Below are 9,076 nucleotides of genomic sequence, written 5' to 3'. Positions count from 1 at the left end.
GTTAGTTGCCATTTGCCCCTCGCTCTTTCTCGACGGAGGATGATGTGGAGACGGTGACGACGAATTTTTGTGTTTTTATAACAATGATTCCTTAATAATGTATCGAATTATATGACGTTTAACTGATCGAAGGGCAGTCGTGCATCCTACATACGCTACCCTATGTAAAAATACCTCGGAAGCGAATGACGTCGACGAGGCCAGCATCGCTGGTGGCCTTTGTCTGATCATCCAACAAGGAAGAAGATAAGGTAAGTTCTATGATCTATATTTCTTCTTCCTACCTGCATTAGAACCTAGTTTAAATCAGTTTCGATAGCGTTAACCCGTCATTTTACACACTTAGCTTTCAATAAGATCTTACTCCTTTAGTTTAATCCCGTCCATCAATTTAAATTCGGCATGAGTTACTTCTAGGTAATCCCCACGTATGTGCAAGTTTCCTGGAGTTAACTTATTCCGAAAAGTCTGTCGTTATTTAAAACAGATTGCTCAATCTATCAAAAAAATTAGGCCTGGGAATGCATTCGTAATAACTAAAGTAGGCAGAGGTTGGATCAAAACTAGTTTTTTTATTGTGCGATTTATAATAAACGTCGACTTGATTTTATGCCCATTTTGGTCGGATCGGATCGGATTTTAATGCCTTGATTACGAAATTGCCTTGTCCTAAATGATTGCGACTCTTTCTTCTTTTAGGCTTTGATTTTTTTTCCTTTTACAGCTTCTTCCTTTTCTTGGTTGGTCTTTGACTCTGCGGTTTCTTGGATCTGGATGTTTTTTCTGTCGCTTCTCGTCTTCCTACCCTTGGATGCAATTACCCTTTCCGCTCTGGGCCGATACCGTTTTCTTCGTCTTTCTGCTTTCGGTTTCTCGACTGCGCTGTTTGCGTTCGACCAAGGAACTGACCGTCGAGAAAGTTGAAGATGGAGGTTGCCTCGTGGATGGAGAAATGAAGACAATCATTACGACGTATTTGCAAGTTCGAACCGATGATTCGGTCGAACTCGATGCCAAAAATGTAAACAAAATCGTGTCTCTTTCTTCATGAGGAAGACGAGGTTCGATTGACAAAAAACTGTACTTCTACCGTTGCGATTTAAAAGATTTATGTCTGCGGACAAAATGATATTTCAAAAAGTGGGAATTGAAGATTTGTGGAACGTCTTGCTCTTTGTTTGAACGAGTGCCAAAACCACGGCAACATTTGAAGGAATAGCTTCAAATGTTGCCGAAGTGTATGTAGAAAGCCAAAAATGATTTTTAGTAATGCTTCCGACTATAAAAGTATTTTGTGGCTGGTCGAGTTTTGAAATTAAATATCTGATTGTAACAGTTTGTGATATCGTTATTGCATTATTTATTATTGCTGTTTTTCTTATTTATTGAATGAAATATGTGCTTTTAAATGTTTTGTTTTGAGGAAAGTATCAGAAGTTCATTAGATTATATTTATTTCAATTTCCTAAACATTACTGTTTGTATGGAACCATTTTATGTTTTCTGTGTAAGTTAGTTTACAATTTTAGTTACAAATCCTTCTGGTAGTGTAATAGACACTAAATTGAGAAGCAAAAATACATAATTTTTAAAATTACACTTCACTCTGACACCGGGGATGAAATACTAAAAACTGAACCTGTTACCGGTGTAATTTGTGTGAAAAAATCTTCTTTCCACAAACGTTTTCGAGCTTTTCGAAGTGTTTCGTCAGAATTTTTTTTTTCTCTACCTGAAGAAGAGCTATTTGGAAAGCTCGAAAACGTTTGTGGAAAGAAGATTTTTTCACACAAATTACACCGGTAACAGGTTCAGTTTTTAGTACATAATTTTTATTTAGCTATAATGTAAAAGTAATTTAGAATTTATAAATATGGATGGTAGGTACTTGTTACGGTTAAAATTTCTTGGGTGTATATATGAAGTAGTAAAAAAATAAGTTTTCACATAAGTTATTTGAGATACAGAAGCAAATTCTTGACTTTTGAGTAGGGAAACTTTGGTCGATTGCTAATTTAGACGTTATGCAAATACTCTCGAGTTCTACGCATCCCTCGGGTGTGCATACTGGGTCGAGTACCTCGAATCTGAATCTAATGTAGAATAATTTGATAATTTATATTCTAAATATAACGCCGTAAGATAATGGAACAAAAGTGGTCATAAATGGTGCGTTTACCCAAGTTGTGAAAGTATCTGATTCTCGCCCTTTTTTTTGTATGGTGGCAATAAATAGCTAGAAAATTTTTCTGCGTTACTACTACTCAATCTTCAAATTTTGTATAGAAATATTATAATGTACTAAAGTTTTTAATGATGCTTTCGAGTCACGATCACCCCTAATCAGATCTAGCGGAGTTAATAATAAATTTGTTGTCGTCATTAATTATTGTGGGCATTGAAGCTTACTAAAAAGAAAATTGTGATTATCATCTATACAGACATAATAAGATTAATTTTGAATCATATTTATTATAAGAGCAAGCTATTATATTGAGAGAATTTTGGATAGACTAAATTTTCATTACTATAATTGTGAAATATGTGCAAAAGTTGACGATCAGAAAATGCGGTTAGGCATTTAGAGACGATGACCAATTCCAGAGATTATTGATATTCAATAAAAAGTATTACGTGGAAATTTTTAGAAGTGCCACAATAAATTTTATCCTGGAATATAAATGCTAATTTATTCCATTCTATTAAATTCAATTTTTTTTTATGCGTGATTGGTCCGTTGCATACTGCTTAATAAAAAATTTATATTTCATTATTTGAATATTGTTTTTACTTCAGGTACAAATAGAAAAAGAAAGCTTTCTGCCATTTTGGCTTGTTGATACAGTAATGCATGTTTATATATTGATGTTTTTGTATCATGAAATAGCGTATAAATAGATTTGTTTTTATACCAGTGGTGAGCTTGTGTCTAAATGTAAATATTTTTGAAGATTATTAATAGAATTTAAATTTGGATATTTGTTTGTATATCTTCGTCATTTTCAAAATTCAAATTGAATATTTATTTACTGCAAATTGTTTATTAATTTACTTTCCTGGCTGTTATATATAACAGAGGAAAAGTATGACAATTGGTCAAAAAAGGAACCCCCAAAATTTTTACTTTTTGGATTTGGGCACCTTGAAACATCAAGAAATGTAGAAAATATTTGGGGGGTTTTCTGTGTGTATGGATGTTTGTGTGAGTGGAACACAGTTTTATTCACCCATGTTGAAGCTTATAATTCCTATGCCTTTTTTCAAAAATTTTTGAAATATTGTGTGTAGGTTTGCAGATTAGGGGCATTGATGCTATTAGATTTTGGTGGTTAAGGGCCAAGGGAATCACATGTCACATCTCAAGTGGGGTCAACCTTATGAAGATTTTACTCCTTATTAGCATTTACAATGTTTTTTTTTATAAAATTCATCTCCATCCTAATAATTAAGGTTTTTGCCATTTTATGATAATTAATAATATTAAAAGGTTTTAAATAAAATCTTGTAACAGATGGAGTTAAACATGATTTTAACATTTTTGCCAGGAAAGTTACAAAACTCATCTAGATTTTTTTCCTTAAGAAATCTTTAATGTTAGATTTCCATGAGATAGTTCATCTGAGTCATAACAAATTTCTTTATCTTTTGAGTATTCAGCAGAATATTATCTGTAATTGCTAATGTATGACTTCGGTTATCGATAATTGTTTATTATTGAAATTTTCTTATTCTTCACTTCTCACTTAAGGAATTTTATGTTAATGAAAGTTTAGGATTTCACAATATGTATATAAATTTTTCAGTATGTAAAAATCCTTCAAGTGAATACAGAAGTTAGGATAATTATATTAAAAAAAAAATTAAGGTGCCATTCATTTATATTTTATGAAAAATTTATAAAATATCTTCAAGTAAGTGCAATTATTTATTTTTTAATTAGTACCAACAATTAATTATTTATAGAATTTATAATCTACGATAGTCTGTACATATTTAGAATAGTAAATAGTTTAGAATAATCTAGCCAATTGACTTTTTAAGATCTCTTAATAGATGAATGCCTAATTTAACATGAGATCTTTCCAGGTCAGTTGCCTCATCTTCATTAAGTGAAAACTTTTTTATTATAAATTTTAGAAAAATTGTAAGGTTTACATTATTTCTAGCTAAATTTTGTCATATTGATAATAGGTGGTTGTTTGGAATTATATTTTAAATTAATTGAAATCAATTTCTGTCTAAGTACAATTTAAATTCCACTTATTTTTATTTTCTAATTAAATTTAATTTTTTAATTGCTGTTTTATATTCCAATTTTTAGTTAGTTTATTGTCAGGCTGTTATGACTAACAAGTGTTTATATTTACATAATTGTAAATGTTAAAAATTGAAAAAAATATGAAAAATCAAAACAAAATTCAGAATAAGAAATTCCAAAAAATACGCAAGCTTATTGTTAATGAAGAGAGAAATTATGCCCAACTTTTTCAGGCTATTTTTTAAATTAAATTATTAAACGAATTTGGCCTAAAGATAGATAAGTATAGATAAGTTTTGCTGTTTTGTATAATTAGAAATTAATTTAAAATTAAATTAAATTAATTTAGAAATGACTGGAAGAAAAGATTGATTTAGAGTAGAAATTAAACCTGTAAAATCTGAGCATGATGTTAATTTTATCCTTGTCATTTACAGCTTAATCTAGTATAAAAATCTTTAGTTAGAGTTAAAATGTTTTACAAAATTACAAACAGTGAAATATAAATAGGAATAAACATTATTTTTCTGATATGCATATATGTTTATAAATAGAATAGTACAAGTACATTGTATATCATATCTGTTTGTAGGAGTATAGAAATGTTCGCTGTGTATATTGACAAATCTATGGTTATATTTTCCTATGTTGCCTTGAACTGTTTACTAACTGCAAAAAACTCTGTACTAAACACAAAAATCAGATATCGCGTACCAAAAATGCTGTTTTATCATTTGTAAATTAAGATTATTCTGGTCTCTGGAAGTTAGAAGCATTTAATTTTAGTTGTTGAGATTGAAATCTTATTTAACAATTACTGAAGCTAAAAATAAAATAACTTTCTGTCTTTGATGGGGATAAAAACAAATTTAAAAAAAATAAAAATCAATATTTTATCTGTTATGTGGTAATGTATCTTGAAACAATCACTTGCATTCCAAGGTCAAAAGTAAAGACGTATTAATAATTTTTTAGAGTTTATGCTTGTGCAATAGTAGATAAATGATATTTTCTTTACACAAATGGCATTAAAACAAATTCTGGGATGTGTCAGCGATTTTGATTAATTGGGAAGGCATCCAAATCTATTTAGTTGGTGAAGTAATATCAAAATATGAGCTGTGACTATGTTTTGGTTTATTTCCAATAATAAAAAACGCATCGGGCATTTGGAAAAGCTATATTTATATTCTTTCTTTATCTTACCCTCTCCTGCCGATGATGACACCTGTTAGGTTGGTACAGCTACATGAAATTTTGCGGTTAGAATATAAGAACATTAATAAAATATTTCTAACAATATGACTATAGAATTTGGATTTTGTCCTGTAGTAGCTGCTTGTTCACTATTTAGTATTGGATTGATGGTTTAAGGCAATGCTTCACCTAGACGATCCACCAAGAAGATACCTCCCAGGAGATCTTTATGGGGAAACTGGCTCCTATTTAGGTTTTAGATATGTGAAGGAAACCTGAAAAACTGCATGTGGCCAGCCCATTAGCAAGATGCGAACCCACGACCAACTACCAATATTTGATGGTTTTGTCTGTTCGCCCACTGTCAGAACTACTGTTAAGAGTTTATCGGATCCAGACTAGTCGAGACAATTTGGATTCTCTAGTAAATTACAACTTTTCTACTCCTTTTTTTCCATAATGCAAATTACAAATATTAAAGACACACTGTCTGCATTATTTATGTTGGTAATTGTAAATTTTAAAAAATTGTCTTTAGGGCCTGATGTATTTGACTTTATTACTATTTGCTGGCATAAGAAGGGTTCTTGTACAGTACATTATAACTAGAACTTTGGTTTTCTCTGTTTTAGGAAATAAAGCTTGTCCAGTGATTGAACTAATTTCTGATCATTGCATTTGTTTACAATTAAAGTATTATAAAATAATGAATGAATGAGCAAACAGATTTTAATTTTTTATCATTAGTACACCATTAAAAGCAGCATTTCTTTTACCGTTTGTATAATAAACTTCATAAGTCTTTCCAGAAATAAATAAATTTGCATAATCTTAAATACATAATTTATATCTTGAATGTGTACAAGGAAGTTGTTTACAAATTTTGCTTACATTCTACTAATTTATTTTAAAAATTCTTGAAAAAGATATGCAAATTTGTAGCAAAGACTTTTGACGGAGATAGTTTTTGAAAAATAACAAAAGGACTTGATTTTTCTTGAGTAATTTGCATTTTGACATAATAATTAATATGCTATGCTTCATATTTGTATCGAAATGATTAATTTTGTTTCTCGTTCGATAGTTTTAATGCATTTTACAAGGTACCTAAAACAACTCTGCAATTTTAATTATGATCAGATCATCATACTTTATTACACATTAGAGCTGGTTAAGATATTAATATCCATTAAGCTAAAAATTTAATTGGAAATAATTACCAAAGGAAAGAAAGCAAGCTCGTATAGGCACACTCGTTAAATATTTAGATGTGATATAAGATAATCTTGCAATTGGCTTAAGAATAGAACAATGGAAGAATGGGAAACTGTGTGTCTGTTTTGACAGATTTTTCTTAAATTAATTAATGTAACAAACTCATAGTCAATCAAAATATCAATCTATGTGCCGATACCACATACATTTTAATAACAATGGTTATAAAGAAATATCAGTTGTAGACTATGCGAGTGTGTATATCTTTCTTTTCTCAGCAAAGTCAGGTTTTGCGCATTTATTTTGATTTATGCATTTAAAAGAGAATTGTTTTCTTCCCTTTGTACTAAATATGACAGAATTTAAAAAAAAATAGCAGAATCGTTCATAAAGATAAGAAAAATGAAGTGTTTCCACAAATGCATTGATCTGTTTATGGTTGATGTGATTGAATAGGCTGACACCCGGTTTTAGCAGATGCCGTGATGTTCTGCTTTGATTAGAGTAGACAAAAATTCTTAATCTAAACCCAAGTGAAAGCGCATCATAAATTTAGTTATTTATTTCGTTCGACAAAATGCTAAATCACAGAATTGCCTCTCGGAATAAATTTATATCAAAGAGGAAATTATAAAAAATTCCTTACAAATGTAAAATTGAAACTGAAAATTTGATTACTAATAATAATGGTAATTCTTAATTTACTAAATTACATTAAGTAATATATAAACAAAAATAGTTTTGACAAGGCTAAATATTTTATTATTATTTTGTTTTTAAAAAGTACGCTTTAAACCTGTTTGTTTCATAATTTCCTGATATCTTTTGATGAATTCATGTGCTATAAATACATCTGTAATTATTGTGAAATTTTAATTTAGTTATATATTAAACTATTATCATTTCATTTTGTTAAAGTATTAAATGTAGTTATTTTAAATTAACTGGAACTTAAAAAATATACCACCAATTTGTGCTTAAAAACATCAAATTTGTGACAACAAAATGCAATAATGTAATTTTTTAATAAATAAATAAATATTTTTCTACTCTTACATAAGATAACCGGTAACATTTATAAGTTTGTCAATGAATAATTTTTAAAAATCTGTTCTAACGACGAATCCCTACAAGTACAGATTCCTTAGGAATTCTGTTGTCATTGCATTAATTCGTATTAGGATTTTTAGAGTAATTTAATTTATTAGCTCATGTTTTGCTTGATTTGACAGAACGAGATTTAAGGAAATGAAATGTTTTCATTTGTAATGTTGATTAAACTGACCGAGAATATAGTTTTGCAATATAAATTAGATGTAGTTTACTGTGATTCAAGCTTCAATTTATGCTGCTCTTATACTATAGTTGTCATTCTTATATGTTATCTTAATCTCCCGCTTTATTTGATATTCTAAAAATTTTTATTTTAATCCGTGAGTATTTTTGAGCCCTTTTGACTTGCTGTTAAGGGTAGAATTACAGAAAAAACTTATAAATATTGGATAGAGAATGTTATTGGCTTTCAAATTTGGTTTGTGTCAAATGCCATCATCTCGAGCGGGCAATACAATATAGTTGACGATGGTCTCCATAACTATTGGGTTAATACTGTCTTGTATCTTGTCCTAGTTTTCTAAAATGTAGTCTTTCTTCCACTTTGTCATATATTACATAATCTATATATATAATCGAGACGAGTTGTTAATAATAATAATCAGCGCAAAGCCCAAACGGTTAGGAGTTGAAAGTTGAAATTTGGTACACAGTTAAGGTACGTCATGAGAATGCACACTAAGAAGGGATTTTTCGAAATTCCTCTCCACGGGGGAGGGACGGGATTAAAGCTTCTATATACGTCATCGAGACGTGTCCAAATGGTTAGGAGTTGAAAGTTGAAATTTGGTACACAGTTAGGGTACCAAATTTAAGTACCAAAGTGTTAAGTAATGATGATACTGTGAAGTAACAATGGAGAACAAGAGAAAGTGACATGCAAGATTTACGGGCTCTGGAAAAAAGAAAAAAGAAAAAGAGTAATATGTTAGAACACATTCGATTTTCAAATTTAAACAGATTAGTTTGGTTTTTCTCGATCTTTCTTCTTTAGAACATTCGATGAAAATCGAACGATATAATCAGAACACGTCGTGAAAATCGAACAATATTAGAACATTCGATTTTCAAATTCAATTTTTTTTTAGAAATACTTAGTTTGTTGATGAAATTACTTTTTTCTTTTGTGACTATAATGTAATAATCTTAATCTTCGCTATCGTTACTTTTGCCTGAGCAATGCTGGGCCTACCTGCTAGTTGGTAATATGAGATTTGTGTGTGACTGCTACAGAACAGTGGCAGCCTAATAGCTGAGGTCATAAATATGTCAGTTTGTTGGTCTGAAAGATTG

General features: G+C 29.9%; 1 protein-coding gene across 4 annotated transcripts in view; it reads left to right on the top strand.

Moving 5' to 3' along the window:
• Window positions 1–9,076, top strand: part of Hipk (Homeodomain interacting protein kinase) — a 71,663-nt gene continuing 62,587 nt past the window's right edge. For 3 of the 4 annotated variants that reach the window (XM_067265333.1, XM_067265329.1, XM_067265331.1), the window contains exon 1: window positions 1–251. The gene's annotated coding sequence lies outside the window, so the exon portion shown is untranslated. The remainder of the gene's footprint in view (window positions 252–9,076) is intronic. The other variant, XM_067265328.1, reaches the window with a different exon arrangement.

This window comes from Centruroides vittatus, unplaced genomic scaffold (genome assembly GCF_030686945.1).
Source record: "Centruroides vittatus isolate TY-2023 unplaced genomic scaffold, ASM3068694v2 contig_221, whole genome shotgun sequence".
Lineage (NCBI taxonomy): Eukaryota > Metazoa > Arthropoda > Arachnida > Scorpiones > Buthidae > Centruroides > Centruroides vittatus.
The sequence above is the reverse complement of the archived record's forward strand: the minus strand, read 5'-3'. Positions and strand labels throughout refer to the sequence as shown.